General features: G+C 52.4%; 1 long non-coding RNA gene across 1 annotated transcript; it reads right to left on the reverse strand.

Annotated features, from left to right (window-relative positions):
* Position 1: 1 nt before the first annotated feature.
* LOC118498356 lies at positions 2 to 6,195 on the reverse strand. The gene is made up of 3 exons (XR_004900858.1): positions 6,045 to 6,195; positions 1,888 to 1,987; positions 2 to 156 (listed from the first exon to the last, which is right to left on the reverse strand). It is a non-coding gene; the product is annotated as an uncharacterized LOC118498356 (long non-coding RNA).
* Positions 6,196 to 16,944: the final 10,749 nt, after the last annotated feature.

The raw sequence follows: 16,944 nt of genomic DNA on the forward strand, positions 1-16,944 counted from the left end.
CCGCGAGTGCGTCCCCGGCATTGCTGCGCCTCCCCGAGCTCGGGACCGGGTCACGTGACGCCAGCCCCCACCTGGCGGCAGGTACGGCGCCGCCTCCCTTCTGCGGAGGGGTTCCTGGGCAGCGAAGAGTCCGCGACCGGCATTTCGCCCAAACCTCTGCAAAACATAAAAGATGTGTAAAAATGCCAGGGTACAAAAAAAACAAACCAAAACTCGGCTAGGGGCTCTAAAAAGAATCGACCTATCTACGGAAGTCCGGGGCAGCCCGAGACGGATGCAGAACTTCCCGTGGCCCGGGCACCAACGAGGAAAAGGGAGCGACAGCGAACGGGGCAAGAAACACGAGGGGTGTGTCCTTGGAGGCGAAAGACAGCCATGGACAAGACACTGGGTATCTCGGGTCTGCTTTCAAAATTGATTTTTAAAAAATCCGTGTCGACGTTTTTCTGGAATCCGTACTTGCTGATGGTTACAAGGATCAGCCCGAGGCTCACTTCCTAACAAGACCTGCTGGAGCAGGGAGCAGCGGAGGTAAGCAAATGGAAGGCTGTGCAAGCCCATGTCGCTTTATAAACACTCCGCGTGCACTGGGGTTTCACAGTACCCGCCGGCCGTCACAGGGGCAGCTCAGTGCACCCGACACAATGGGCGTGTGCAGGCAGGGTCAGCGGCATCGAGGACACGCGCAGAACAGAGTGAAACCACTTCTCATCAGGAGAAGATACCAGAGACCACAGGCACTGGAATGGAGGGCCCACGCAATTATTTAAAATCAACCATCACAGCCCTGGCTGGCGTAGCTCAGTGGATTGAGCACGGGCTGTGAACCGCAGGTTCGATTCCCAGTCAGGGCACATGCCTGGGTTGCAGGCCATGACCCCCAGCAACCACACATGGATGTTTCTCTCTCTCTCTCCCCCCCTTCCCTTCCCTCTCTAAAAATAAATAAATAAATCTTTTTAAAAAATCAACCATCAAATTATGAGAGCTTTAACCGCCAGGAGCGTAAAATTCCAGAAGAAATCATTAGAGAGAGACTGAATTAAGTCGGCAGTGAAGGCAGATAAAAATACGTAACGGGGAACGCTAATCCATTTTGGAAGTCGTGTGGGAAGGAGGCAATCTCCAGGACGTTTGTCAACTAAACGAAAGTCCCGTCGCAGCGTTTTCGCAGAGGCGCGTGCTGACTGGCGGGCCCCTCGCACCCCGGTCTGCAGCCAGCCAGCGCAGACTCGCTGGTAACAATCCTGATTAATAAGGTAATTGTGGGGTGTTGGGAAAATTCCTGTCATTCTTCATTTGATGGGTAAAAAAGCACCCGTGCTCTTACGATGAAGATAATAAGTATCTGTAGCCACTTGAAAGGCAGATTAATCCTGTTGCCATGCCCTTTTCAATGAAAAGCATCCCGAATTAACGATATATAGATGGTATCAGCTCAAAAACAGAAAACTGCTGTGGGCATTGAGGGAGCCCTGCATACAGTTGGTTTTGCTCAAATTTAATGATTCTGCAGGTCTTGTGGACATCCCTTGATTTTTAGCAAATCGATAGGTATCTGAAAATCTGATAAAGAGGGCAGTGTGTGAGCCAACCCAGGGCATACAGCTCTCACTGTACAAGGAGAGTCCGTCTCTAACTTACATTAATCAACTCTCTTCCAAGTATTTAGGGAGGAGCCTATCTCTGGGGCACTCTCTGGGGGAGGCTTCTTGTGCAACAAGCACTTGAGGAAATGAGAAGAGACAGAATCATAAATCAGCCACGGAGAGAACCATGGGTAGGAACAGAATCTGGTGGAAAGCTCGAAGAACACGCTCTCCACTCGACACGGGGAAACTGGGACTACATCCACAAGGCACGGAAGGGTGTCATCGAGGGCCATACCTGCAAGTGGCTCCCACTGTGACAAGTCACACTTCCGCGTCCGGGTCCGGAACGGGGTGGGTCCCCGGTGGCGTGTTCTCCAACATCCCAGCTTCCGGAGCTGCCAGAGAAAGATCCACACAATGAGGGCCCTTAGGAGTGTGTAACTAACTTCCTCCCCCAGGACAGACAGGAGTCAAGGCTGCTACTGTGACAGAGCCTCCCCAGATGTCAGGGCCCCACGGGCATTGAGGTCATTGCAGGCAGGAAGGAAGGGATACAATTTTATCACCAGTTCACCCTCCCCATGGAACTCCGTGGCTCCGGCACTGACGCCTGCGATTCGGGGACGCGCATGGGGACAGGAGGTCGTGGTGGGGAGGGGGTGGGGGTGGAGGTGGGACGCTGTCCCCGCAGGAAGGGACGGCCCCAAGCACTGAGGTGTGTAGGAGACAGCCTTGTTGGACTCTCAGGGCGTCTGTGAGTGGTGAGACGTGTCATCAGCTAAAGCCGGTCTTGCCAGGACAAGAACCAGATGATGAGGTTTATCTCTGAGGGCTCCAGAGCCACGGCGTGTCCGTCTCATGAAAAGGAGATAATGTTGAGACACAGATTTATTATTAAGCGGCAGCTCTCCGTGAGGCTGTCTTTGCTTATTAGTGTCCGAGAAGAGGAACAGGAGGCTGACCTCCCCGTATCAAACCAAGAAGAGCTTCTCTGTCAGCATCCCCACCGTTACCGAAAGTCAACAAGGGATCAAAGCCTCCCCAAGCCTGTCTGCCAAGGCTGGGATCAAGGTGCCGCCTTCTGTAGGGGAGTTTTCCAGACGACGTGACGTGGGCGTGTTTCACGGGCAGAACCAGGACACGTGTACGCACGGGGGACTGAGACCAACTGAGAAGACCCAACGGAACAATCCCTTGCTTCCCCGAGGTTTTCAATTCCTTGCTGCTGAGCCTGGGACATCGGTTTCCTGTTCTTTGTAGGTGAGCAGCACAGGGGGTGCCTGGGTTCACCCACGGACAAGGATGGTGTCCAAGAAACGCTCAGTTCTGGGTCCTGGGTCCATCTTGCCAACCCCGGAGACGGGGGCCTCCCCCCCTTCACCTCAGAAACCCCGCGCTGCCCCGCCCCGTCCAAACACTGGGCTGTTCCCGGGCTCCGGCTCCGGCAGCAGCGCAGGCCACTATTACCGACTCAGGCCGGGCTGACGGGGGACCGCTAAACAGCCACAGGTCACCGTGGGTGACCCCTGAGCCACGTCTCCCTCGTTCTGGCGGATTCTGGAGTTAGGACAAGAACGTTACGCCTGTCTTGTTAAATCCGGCCCGCTACCCCAGACTGAGGAGCTCCTGACGGCACAGTCCCAGAGAGCACCTGCCGCACCGTCATCTGTACCCACGGTGCCACCAGGAGATGTCCGGTGCGTGGCCCCATGGCCACAGGTGACAGCCTTGAAGACCTCTGAAGATACGTACATATGTTCTGAACCCTGAGTGATCTGTTCCATCTATTAGATGTTCTGTAGTTTACTGGCATCTTACAGTCCACAGGACCTCACCGAAGTTTAAGTGCTGAATTGGTAGGGCTCCGCGGCACTTTTAAAAGCCATAAAATCTATCAGGACGAGAGCTATTGCACACTTTGGGAGGGGGCCTCAAAGAGGGGGGATGATTAATGTTTTCCCTGGCAGGTGGACACAGGATGACTCAGAAACAGTGTGAACAAAATATTGACAGTTCGGGAAAATGACACATGGGCGTTTTTCTAACGGGGGAGGTGGGCTCCATCTTCCCAGGTCCTCACTGGGCGCCTGGCCACACTCCCGGGGCGTTTACCACGGCGAACCCAAACAGAAAACCCGCACGATTTAACGCATCAGAATCGTTCACGCAGCTTTTTCTGCTAAAGCCAAAGCAAGCTTAAGACTTCCCGGTTTAACAACATTCACAGGTAGAAGAATAATGTGGTCTATTTTTCCTAGGGGCTAAGTGTTGAAATGCCTTCATTCCTGGATTCCAAGGGTTTCTCCTGCCTCCCAGACTCCCTTGTGCCTGCTGTGTTTTCCCTTCCTTCCGATGTACTCACACACACACACACACACACCATTCCAAACACAGCAAGTTAATGTCTTCTCTAACATCTCCTTGTTGTTTCTTTAAAAATCATAGTGGACAGCCCGTAGTTTGGATGCACGGCTCTCAGCCGGTCCGCAGGCAGGCGGCCCGGGTTCTCTGCGGACTGCGGTCCTCCGGCCTCAGTGGTTCCTGGACCGTCCCCGAAGGGCTGTGCTCCCGAGCACAGGTAGCGCCGACGTCTGTGGGAAGCACCACAGCTAATCTCGTGCTCCACAACGAGTTCCACAAAAAATCGTCTCGTTGGGTCTGTCTTGTTCCCTGCTGCGAACGTTCCCCCTGGAAGCCGGCCGACATATTTAATGACCGCCTGCAGGAAAGCCGTTCCCGGCCACTCAGGGGCTAACTAACTAACACCTTCCGCCTTAACTGACCTGGTCTACGGCGCACGTTTCCAAACATCACACAAAATACGATGTCCGAGGACCCTTGACATTTGTGTAGTTCGGTGCAACGGGGAGTGTTTTAGGTGAGGGATCTCCACGGAGTGTGTTTCCTGCAGGAACATCTGCATCACGGAGCTGCTCTCCAGCTCACACAGCAGTCCTTCATGCAGAATACAAAACCCCGCGTGACACGGGCTTCTCACCCAGGGGCGGCGGCTGGGGGCAGCGGGGTGGGGGAGGGGAGGGACGCTACAGGCAGTGGTGAGTGGAAGCATGCTGAGAAAAGCCGCACGACACTCAGGAAGCCTGCCACACCCGAATGACCAGGTCCCAAGTGTCCACATGCACCTGCTGAGAAACGCCGACCTAGGCACCTCAATTAAATGGTGGTTACATGGCATCGCGTATATATTTTAGTGATTGTATCTCTTCTCAAACATCCCCAACCAGTTTCTGGGGAAGTATTTTCCCTGCCTAAGCACAGGCAAGGCCGAAAGCATGCACAAACAGGCAGAAGGACTCACAACAGGTTATTTTGTGGGCTCCCCCGCATCGTTTTGATGAGAGCCGAACTACAGAACTCTAGTGCTCCCCGTCAGCTGGGTGACTCTCCTCACTTTCTCGGAACCACAGGAAAGGCCCCAGACCATAGTGAACGTGATGGAAGCCGGACCGGCGCCCACGTCTCATCATTTCACTGGTGCTCCTGTCGCTGTGATTTGTCCCACAAGTCACCCCGTCCACACCTGGGGCTCTCCGACTCCCCCAGGGGCATCCCATTCTCTGAAGTCATTCTGGGCTGGGACTCCTTCTGGAAATCTCGGCTGCGGGTGAGGACAGCGGCCTGGTCCCCTGTTACAGTCTGAGGGACCTTGTCCCCAGACGCCACGGAGCGGCCACACCTTCCGCCGCCCGACTCCAGCCTCGGCTGCCGCCGCAGAAAGAGAAATTACAGCTTCCAACCCTTCATTTCCCCCCTTACCTATAATCCCCCAGTTCCAGTCTGTCTGACCACTCAGCAAAGCTGTGTTTTTTGTTTTTTTCAGGTTGTCTTTTTTTTTTTTGCTGTTTAAAAAACAGGAGTGCAGCATTGGGGGACCCCCCCCCCCCCCCACGCTCTGCACGCAGAAGGAAGCAGAAGCCACTCCTGGAACCCCTTGATGGGGAAAAACGCCCTGCCGGGACAGCACAGAAGACACACGGGACAGCTTCTCGCAGCGGCAACTGTCACGCGTGCCCCGAAAAGCCATCGCTTCCCGCAGGCCCCTCCTCCCACACCCGCCCAGATGCTCGCCAGGCCGCACGGAGGGCCGCGCCGAGGCCCGCTCGCCTATGGCGCATGCGCGCTGGGTGGCTGGGCCCCGCGGGGAGCTCCTCCGTTCACTCCTACGTATCAACGACTCGTGTGTTCAACGAGAGCGAAGATGAGAGCCACTTTCTGACACGGTGCGCTCAGCGGCACTGAAGCGCGTACTACAATGGCCCCGGCTCCCAGGGGTCCCCGAAGTGCATTTACGTGCCCGCCCGCCCGCAAGGCTGGCCTCAGCGACCCCGCCAGCACCCCGAGAAAAGGAAAAGGAAGACGGCCGGGGTGGGGCGGGGGTCTGCACGGAGGGAGCCACGCGTGTCAGCGGGACCAGGAGGGGGACCCACGCACCTGAGCCCAGCCCGCGTCTCAGGTGCGGCGCGCTCCTCTATGGAGACGAACCATCTCTCTCTCTCTCTCCAGTGTTTGCGGGACCGCCGTCCGAGATGCAGATCAAACCGTCATCGGGCTCCTCGACGCACTGGCTGTGATCTTGCCAATATCTCTGGGGGGGGGGCAGAAAAGGAGATGATATTACGTGAAACTGAGGCCACTCTAAGCAAATTAGCCATTCATAGAGGTTAAAATAGATTTTTATCCAAAAATCAATTAGCCAAAATTGATTTTTATCCGAAAGTCAATCAATTAGTCAAAATTGATTTTTATCCAAAAGTCAATCAATTAGCCAAAATGGATTTTTAGCCTCTTATGGAAATGTTTTCCGATGCAACCCATTCACAGAGGTCTGCCAACTTTCCACGTCCCGAATGTCTTCCTTTCCAGGGCTACTACTCCGGCCCCAGGAAACACTGTTTGGGTGCACCGCACACTGGACAGGTCCTGCAAAGCCACCGCCAGGGCCCGAGGAGAAGGCGAAACAGTTGGCTGCGTCACTGATTGTAAGAATCAGTGTTCACTTGGATGTATCTCCCATGGGGAAAAAGGTTTGAAGTTATTCAATCTTATTTGTAAATTTGTTAAATAAGTCTAGATTTCATTGCCAAACATATTAAGTGTATTTACTTTCCTTTTTTTTTATCATTTCTCTAAAGAGCCTAATTAATCTGTCTGAATTATACACCATGCTATCTTCGCATCATTTTCCTAGTCCATGATGATGGTTGAATTTTCAAGAAGGAAGTCTTGAATGGGGTTAAGCAACGTGCCTCCCTTTCAGTTAGGCTAAATGAAGGCAAGCGAATGTGTCTTTCCTTTTCTACTAATGAACTAGAGAATCCTGGAATTTTGCTTCAAAAATGCCGTCAGAGACACTGTTTAGAAAAAGGGTTAATATAAATAAATAGGTCAGGTGTACTTGAAGAAATGCAAAGTCCCAGGGACTCGGACTTGGTGGTGCAGAATGTTGAGACAGTCTGGCAAGGCCACGAGAACACCGACCAGCCGGCCGGCGTGGTGACGACCGCGTGGTGCTGAACGGACTCCCGTTGCCGACTTTCCCCAGGAGGGGGAGGGACTTCCTCACGCTCCCGGTGCCGCTGCCCCGAGCGCCGCGTTACAGTTGGAAGCCTCAGACCGCCACCCGAGTTTTATCCTCTCCTCCCGCACGGGCCACTTGCGTGTTGGAGACAACACTGCTTCCATAGACCAACGCTCAAGAACTTCCTAGGACTGGCAACACTCATTTCAGATGGGGAAACTGAGGCCCAGAGACTCGCAAAGGCGTGCAAAACGAGGTCCCCAAACTTCTCCACGGGCGCTTGGCCATGCCCCCCTTTGACAGCAAACAGATGAAGGCTTTGCTACACGTAGATTATTTTAAACGCCACGGGGGACGTGCCAGATTTATTAAGGAAGACTGGGATCTCTTGTTTAAAATGCCGGGCGGTGTCGGGAGCAGCCTGGGAAGGGTGGCCAGAACGGATCCCGGCGGGGATGTAGGGGTGGCAACAAGGAGCTTGTGCAGAGCTCCCGAGTGGTCCTGGGGTTCGCCTGAGTCTCCTCGTCCCCTGTCACCTTGCACTGGTGGACCACTGCTGTGTCATCCACCAGCTTCTGCCCCCCTCTGATATGCCCTTTGGCTAAAGAAGTTTAAGAATCTCAGGAGCTTGAAAGGCAGTAGTAGAGTCCAAACCTGTGTTCTTAATTAAAAAAAAAAAAAAAAAAAAAAAAAAAGATTTGTTGTAAGTTTTTTTAATTAAAATAGTCCCAGGGCACTCTCTCAGCCTATAAAGCTGGACGGCTACATGAACTCCATTTAAAGTGTTAATGATCTAGCACTTCCCGGCCTGCAGTAAGCCCATTCCGATTATTCTAGAAGCCTTGGGCCTGCGCACTCAGAACGGCACCGCTGCCTGAGTGGGACGGGAGGGCATCGGCGTGTTCGGAGATGGAGGACTGACTGAAGGTTTCGCCTGAGCCCTCAGTGCCGCGGGCTGAGGCCACCAGCCGCCATCACGCCACCCACCGAACACTTCGACAGAATTCTGCCGCTCACAAGTCCCTCCTCACAACCATCGGAATCTGCGTCACATCTGGATGAAATTAAAGAAATACAGGCGCACGAATCTCAGGGGGCAGCCGGGAGAAGACCCATCCTTTGCATAAAAAAAGATTATTGTAAATGAGTATTCCAAGCTTCCTCCCCTCCCCCGACCCCACTGCTCGTGGCTACGTTATGCGTTAACGACCAAACCCTTTTCCTCCTTTTTTCTTTCCCCACACATTTGCCTTTTCATCTCTGAAAGCCGTCCTGGCCTATGTGAGTTCAGGCAGCGAGAGCAGCCTGCCCTCCCGGGGTGAGTGATGGCTTTCCTTTGTCCCCGGGGCTGCCTTTGCACCCACTCGCCTGGCCTGGCGCGGAGGAGGCTGAGCAGACGGCCCTCCCTGCGAGATGCCAGAAGGGACCGTGGCAGCCAAGGGCTCAGGGCTCACAAGCTGCAGCCCGCCCGCTCGGGAGGGCGGGGGTGCTGAGGTCTGCGTCTCTAATAAACCCTCCTTGCCTCTCCAGCAACGACAGCCCGGGGCTGCTGGGAGGGGCGTCTTTTTATGGGAAACACACTCGCAAGGATGTAATATCTTGCTGAATCCTTTGATTCACTAGGGTTTCCTTTAGCTTCCTCCCTTTATTCTGCAGACCCTGTGAAGGGAGCCCAGGTTCATTTCTATGCAACTACGTCTCTCTGCTGAGCTCAAGATCTTTTTAACCATGTGCCTAAGAAAAAAAATATCTTGCCACTGAATGTCTTTTTACAGGCTGAAAAGACTTTTAGGTTCAACAACATTTGTTAGGCTTTGATGCAATCAGATGCAATTTCAGTCTCCTTGAAACGCGCGGCCCCGCCCCCCCACATCACACATGTGTGTCGGCTCACAGCTCTCCTCGCGGTGTCGTACACATGCAATCTATTTTCCCGGAGAAAAAGGGGATCTTTGTGTCTTTGTCTCTGGGCGCTGCTCTCCGGCGAGTCCTGGCAGAGCCAGGACTGTCGAGGCACAAAGTGGGGTGGGGGGGGCACCTGGCAGGCCCTCCCCAGCTTTTCTGTGCCTGTCATTCCCGGCCACTCAGCAGTGTTCGGGGGTCTCAGAGAGGGGCCCAGAGGGAGGGAGGGGGGCTTTTCACAGATGAAAGCCGGACTCCGAGGCCTGCCCCATGCTAATGACCTCGGAGAGAGGGGGGAGTCGCAGAAACTTTTACTGTGCTCTAATGAAAAAGACTCTTTGGAAATGGCTCATTTACAAAATTGCACATGGTGACATTTCCAGATCTCGGGGCAGAAAGCCCCTCGCCGTATCATGTTACGGGCTTCATGGCTCTCGGCCTGGCCCAGGCCCATGCAGCTAGTTTAATTTTCCACCGGCGGCTTCTGGTTCTTTCTGCCCTCATTTCCTCGTAACCTAACTGACAGCCCAATTCAACATCTGCATTTTTTAATCTGGAGTACCCCCCCCCCCCACAGAACTATTTTGGTTTCCTTCTAAAACTTCCAGATGTTCTGGCTCCTTCCTGATTTTAATGCATGCGAGTACATTTGCTGCCATTTCAAAGACAGAGCCAGACGAGCTGACCAGACATCTCTGCAGGAAGGGCTCTGTGACACACCGTAACGGGCCACCGTTTCTGTCTCTTTGGCGTGACCTTCACGTGACAATCTATCTCACTGCCCCGATGTTGGAGACATTGCTCTGGGCTATGTGAGAGGTCAAAACTGATACCATGGTCGGTCCCTTCACTGTTGCATCCAATGAAGAAAGTCTCCAACTCTGTTATCTCCATGTCCAGGAACAGGAAAAGAAGTTGCTGTTTTGTTTTGTTTTTTTATTTCTGCCTTTTTCATTTTTTTTTTTTTTTGCTGTGAGATAAGAAGTTGTAAGCTATGTGTGACGACAACGCATTTTAACGCGGTTTCCGGCTTCGTATACACACAAAGGGTTCATCCGTGTCTTTGCCTTGAAGTGTCTGGGTGAGTTAAAAGAATCTCGAATGTATTTCAAGAAAACCTGTTTCCCATAATTAATAACAGGAAGTGGGGTAAACACATCTGCTGACAACTGAAACTGAAAAGACACACACACACACACACACACACACACACGGGCGTGGGAGCGAGCCGGGCGGCACTGCGCACGGACCCACAAAGGGGCCCGGCCCCCAAGTCCGCAGGCAAAACTCACACAAAACGCCGTGGAGGGCGGTCACTCCTTTCGCACTTGGAGGTGACTTCTGACCACGTGAACACACGCTTGCACAACGCAGTCGTCTCTCCCGCCGGCCACTCCGTGAATTCGATCTCGGGCTGTTGGTGTGCGTCACACATTCAGGCAGAAAACCCTTAGTTCCTGGGCTAGAGCTTTTCCAGGCAGCCAAGCGAACATGGAAAAGGGCGATCTCTTCTTTATTAGAAGATTGTTAGATTTCTGAAGGCTGCTCTGGCCGCACACACTTCTCGAACTGGAAGGCCAGCGAGGATGGCCTTGGTGCGTGCACGTTGTGGCTTCAGGGGTGGGGGAAGCACGTGACATGCCAGTCATTAATTAGACGCACAGGATTGCGGGGCGGCTCGCCCCACTGTGCTTACAGCCCCAGACCCAGCTCCCGGGAGGGCGGGAGTCCTTACCCCGCCGTGGCACCCCGGAGGGGCCGGTCCGACCTCCAGCCCCGGGCGCAGCGGGCTGAGCTGCGGCACGGTTTCCCTCTTTCCTGGAAACACGGAGCTCAGTCTGACTTCGGAGCATTTTTCCCGTGTGCTGCTTGACATGAAGTTAAGTTTTAGGAACGCGCGTCTTGATCCTTTACGTGAAAAATACTTATTACGTCGAAGGACGATGAATGCAAAATGTTTCCGGTTTCGTGGGCGGAGCAGGCGATTTGGGGGTGGCAGCGATGGGAGGGTGTGCCTTTGCTTTGCCACGCCGGGGTCGCAAAGGGAGGGGGCGGCGCTTGATGATTCCAGGGCCCTGAGCAGAAACCTAAACCGACTCTGCGGCCCGAGAGAGCTCCTAGGGTGTTGTGACGTCTTAACGCGGGACCAGCGAGGAGGGCGGTGGGAGCTGCGAGCCGGGGCCAGAGGGTTTTGGTTGTACCTAATACGCTGGCTGTGGCACAAATAGCGCCCCCCTTTTTTATTATACACTCTTATTACAAAATCACAAGTATGTCATTCTGTAACATCAGAATGTCACACTCAAGTACACCACGTGACATCTCAGGTGCTCAAATTAAAACTATAATTATTGCCTTCATTGGTAATGACTGCCCCAGCAGCCACACTCAAGCAGTCCTGACTTCTGTCCGGCCCTGTCTAGCCACACGACTGACCTAGTTGCTGAAATGCAAATTTATCTTTTTTTTTTCTTTTAGCTAAATCTGCAGTAGACACAACTGAAGGCAGAGAGGGGTTATATTCAGAGCTGATTAGGTTCGATTAAAAACGCATTTACTGCTTTCTGTTTTGTACACACTTCCATGAAGAAATGTAAGCATGAAACACTCCAGCTCCAGAATCTTATATTTGTTGGGGAATTTGGAGCCTACCAAATAAATTAAAAAAAAACTTTATGGAAAACATTTCAGAGTGAGGCTTGTTAATCACAAGTGAAAGTAAAACGTGAGTTTTTAGAGAAGTAAGGGAAGCACGTAAAAACTTCAAGGGCTGAAGTTTCACGCGTGCGGATTCGGGCTTCTGCGGAAGCGAGGATGCACCTCCTATGGTGATTATCAGGGTTATATCAATCATTCGGAGCGGTGTTTGCTTAAAAAAAAAAAAAGACAAGTTAATGAATCCTAAATTACAAAAAAAAAAAAGTCCCCGGAGCTCTCCTTTGTTAGATCTCGCGGGAAGAAAAGCCCAGCAGGGCTAACACCATCATTACACCATTTGCAAACTGATGCTTTGGAAAATATAAACTATTTTTCTAAAATATTTAGGTAAAGATTCTTGGAAGACTTTTACATATCAACTATAGATGTGTAAGTATTAAACCTAAGTTTTTATGGAAACAATGAAGAGCAACCAACTTAAAAATAACCCTTTTCACAGGCAGATCCTCACGCTCTTTGAAGTTGCTCCTAAAGAGGTCGGTCGTAAAGACCCTGTGGGTCCCACCGGCGGCCCGTCCAGTGGAATGACATTCCCGCCCCCCCGGAACTGCTTCTGCTGCACGAAATCACCTGCCCCCCCCCCCCGGCCCCCCAGGTGCCAGCCCCTCCCTCCTCCGGCTCCCTCGGAGCCCCGGGGGGTGCGCCCTGGGGGGGGAGGGGGGGCGGGCTGCGGCATTAGCACCACCAGGAGCCCCCCACAGGACTGCGGGCTCAGCGCTTCATCCTGCGTGTGTGCAAAAGCACGCGCTAACACTCCTGTCTTAAAAATGAGATCTGAACCAAAAAGAAAAAAAAAATTATACCCTCGAACCTCAGCAGAACACCGGGCATGGTCCCACGTTTTGACCCGAGAGTGAGAACATGTAAAGCCAAGTCCCAGGTCGGCCTGTGTCGATTTGCTGAGCAGCACCACGTCTGCTGGGCGAGGTGGCGTGTGGACATTTCGCCGTCACGCCCACGGGTGCTGGGAGTTTCGTTGTCATCCCGTTTTCTGGCTTCTATTTGCCTTTCAGAGAACCCCCCTCCGGGGAAACAGAAAGTCAATTTCCTGACTTTTGCCTTTTATTTTTAAATTTTTGTGTGTGTCTTTTTTATCTTTTATCTCTATGAGGTATGTATCCACCTGTCCATTTAGTCCTTCGTAAGTATTCTCGAATGGGCACTTCAGAGAAATGAAGTGCGCGGACAGGAGTGGAAGCTGGAGCGTTCTTCCTGCCCCCTGCCCCTCCAGCGCCCCCTGCTGCCGAGCGAGGGTCCAGCCCTAGCCGAGTCTCCCAAATGGGACCCCCAGTTCCAAACCCTGCCCACCCCCGCCTGCCTGACTCTCGCCGCATGGTCACCCTCAGACACAGCTCTCAGACCAGTCCCCCTGCTCCTGGGAGTGGGGGCGCCCTTCCCGCCCCACGTGGGTCCCCGCGGGTCTCGGGAGTCCCTGGCGCTGCATCTCGGTCTCGGTGGACCACGCCCCCCCAAACACCGCCCTTCCCCCTGCGACACACCTCAGACCCAGCCGCGGGAACGTGTTATTGTGTTAATAACGTGCTGGCGGCGGGGCCGTGGGGATGCGAGGGCGGGGTGTGCGCCCCCACGCTCCAGTAAGTGGTGGTTGGGACGGGGCTGGCGTGGAAGCAACAATTAAGATTTTATTCACAGTGTAAGTACAGGTCAGGGTGGACAGGGGCGTGGTCCGAGAACGTCAGGGATGCTGACTCTTCTGCTGTAAACAGCAGATCGTGCAGACGATGTACAAGTCCTCTTTAAAAAACATTTTTTTTTTGCCTTCAGCTTTGGCTGGTGCAGCCCAGTGGATTGAGTGTGGGCCTGTGAACCAAAGGGTTGCAGGTTCGATTCCCAATCAGGACACATGCCTGGGTTGTGGACCAGGTCCCCAGTAGGGGGCAGCTGAGAGGCAACCACACGGTGATGTTTCTTTCCCTCTCTCTCTCCCTCATTTACCCTCTCTCTAAAAATAAATAAATAAAATCTTAAAAAAAAATAAATTTTTTTGCCTTCAGTAAAAGCGAAATAGTGAACTATTACTGCCAAGCAATTAATATTCTTCTTCCTTTCCCACCACTTCCACCTTCAAAAGAAACCCCATTTGCTTTGCTAGAAGGGAAATTATGCTTATAAATTTTCATTTTAGAAAGTAAAAGCAGGAGTTTGTTTGGGTGGTCTAACAGGGGGAGTGTGTTTTATCCCTAATATATTCAGCAGCTGATTTAGTTCTGCTTTACCAAACCTATAAATATTTAAGAATAAAGCCGTTTTTAAGTACACATAATATTTTCAGTTTAAATAAAACACGTTAATGATGTTGCTTAAAAGAATTCTCAACTTTTTAAAAAGAAACCGAATTTGCTCACAGGCCGCTCAGAAAAGCTATTCAGTACGCCCCACGAACGAGGTTGGATTTTACTTGCTTCCAGATAAAAGGGTCATTGAAACTTTCCAAACACGGGACGTGAACTCTCCCTGAAAGAAAACCAGGGCCACATGCACGCGTGGGACCTTTAGGCGTCGGGGAGGTCCCGTGCCACATTTCCAGTCTGCCCGGGGCCCACCCTCCCGGGAGGTGTCAGCAGCTGTCACTGAAGTGGGAGAAACAGGCACGTCAGAGTGTGCGCAGAAAACAGCACACCAACCGGCTCAGCTCACCCCTGTCACCCCCTCGCCCCCCCAGTGAGTGTCTCCTGTGAGCTGGGTGGGTGTCCTGTATGTGGGAGCTCGCGCCCTTTTATAAGGTTTTGGTTAAGGTCCCGTCTTCCCCGGCTCCCGCATTTCACAGGGTAGGGATGGCTCCCACTGCCGTCAACGTCTCTGGGGGAAAGACTCGTTAAACGGGAAAACCTCAGATTTTCCCTTTTGGGGTTATGTTTTGCAGTTTTTCTTGTAAATTCTATGTCAATAAACAGTAATCTAGCCAACTTTCTGTGAGTTTAAATTACAATTTCATATAATAAAAATTCTTCCTTTTAGAATGGTTGTTAAGCAAAACCATTCAATGTTTATTTTTCCTCCACCATAATACACAATTTTAATTATATATAATACAGCAAACTCTTTTTCTAATAATTGGCTCTTACTAAGCTAACTGTGCAGATTATAAAATTTATTGTCAAAACATTATAAATGGAGAACTTCCCTATTTTTTACATTATGTTACTATATTTCCATGTATAATTTCAAGCAGAGTTATTTGGTTATAGTCTTAAAGCTCTATAAGAAAATACTTCTAATACTAATTGTTAGTTTCATAAATGTAAATATTTGAGACATTTGTGGTTTTAAGGAGCAGTGTGTGTGTGTGTGTGTGTGTGTGTGTGTGTGGTAATGGGGTAGAAAACTTTGGATCCAGGAACCTAACAGAACTACCAAAGGGCCATGTCATCACACTCCCTAATACTTAGCGTATTTGCCGAAAACGGAACAAACAGTGCTAAATGGGAGACACAAAGGACAAGACACGCCAATTTCTACTCTTACATAACCTTGAAAACATCTCAGACATGCAATCAGGGTTTAAGCTGCCTTCCCCGAATCCAGTTTCCTTAACGGTGGGGCTGGGCACCAGTCACCCTGACACGATAAACCCCTGGACCTACAGCGAAACCACACGCACCCTCGCAGCCTCTTCCCAGACCAGAGAGGTTCCCCTTTAACGTCTGCATGGGGGCTTAAAAGGCTGCGCTGGAGGTGGCGCCGGAACCGTCTGCCCCGTGACGGTGCCGCCCTCCCAGACGCAGAGGACCCCTCGAGCGCCCTTGGTGCAATGAAGCTCTTGGCATACAGCCTCCTCCCTCCCGTTTTCGCGTGGCTTCCTCCGGCCCAGGTGCAAATAGCCCGGCCGGAAAACAGGTGACGTCCCTGTTTCCCAGTCCCTCCACCTGCGTCCTCCCCGGCCTCAAGAATTAGCACACTCAGAGGGGCAAATACCTTCACAGAGGTGACAGAACCCCTCTTTGATGAGACAGAAGAAAAGGCGGAAAATGTTCTTTGGACACTCGACAAACTCTTCTTTTCCTCCCTGGAGAACACGCCGTGGGTGGGAGCCCCCAAAAGCGGCTCCGTAGCCTCTCAAGGCCACTGGTGTGCACCCCTCAGACCCCTGGGCCTGCCTGCGGACCCCCCCAGGAGTCGGGGCTTCGGCAGGCAGGAGCTCCCGCCGGTTTTCTGCTATCCCCCCTATGTCCTGGCAAGATGTCAGGTGTTTTAGGGACCACCCCTAGAGATGCACAAAAGGCACAGAATTCTCTTTGGACTTCCAGGGAAGGGGAAGCGTAAGACACGGACACGTGACCCGAGAGACTGACGTGCACGAAGTCAGGTGTGGCCCGGGGGGAAGACGCAGACAAGATTCTCGCGGGGAGAAAGTGCCTCTCGGACACGCGAGGCGGCACTTCGGAATGCCCAGGTCCCCGCTTCCCGATTAAAGTACGGACATTTGCACCGCACGCTCGCACTCGGACACAACAGCAGCGGAGGCTCCCGGGATGAACGGCTACCCGAGAACAGAAGGGGAGGCGCTCCCTCCTCAGAACTGAGGTCCGGTGTGCGGAGCCGTCAAACGCAGCGGCATCGTCACCATAAGACCTGCTCGCCGGCCGGCTCGCGTCTTCGAGTGAATGCATGCAAAGGTGAGTTAGACATTTCTCCAAACTTGCAGGGTACACAGGGACCTGCCCAGTCAGGACTGAGAATAAACTTGCATTTTTTACCTTCAGGAATGTTGTTAAAAGGTATCTCCAGGTAGGCTTTTAATGACATTACATTTTAAACACATATAAAAAGGAAGGCAGCGCAGAACCTATCACTAAGGGGATGTAAGGATTCCTCCAATTGTGTGCTTCTTAAATTGTCCAAATGTGAACCACTGCATTATTGTTTGAGGCCCACGAAATTCAAAGGCTTGCTAAAAACCCCCACACTGATCTTTTGAATAGAAGCCGCTGATGACTTTTTTATGAAGCTAACTGCACACTCAGGCAACACAGGGCTTTCCCCTGCCACGGACCCTTCGTTCCCTCGGCTCTGACTCTCACGGGCTCTTACCCTTCCCCAGACACCCGCTACCACCTTCTTGCCCCAGGCCATTGGCACGTGCTGCGCCTGCCCGGAGAATCCTCCTTCGAGCATTTATGTTGCTCCAGCCTCCCTCCCACTTAGGGCTCTGCTCACCTACAGCCTTCTGCT

Source organism: Phyllostomus discolor, chromosome 15 (genome assembly GCF_004126475.2).
Source record: "Phyllostomus discolor isolate MPI-MPIP mPhyDis1 chromosome 15, mPhyDis1.pri.v3, whole genome shotgun sequence".
NCBI classification, from domain to species: domain Eukaryota; kingdom Metazoa; phylum Chordata; class Mammalia; order Chiroptera; family Phyllostomidae; genus Phyllostomus; species Phyllostomus discolor.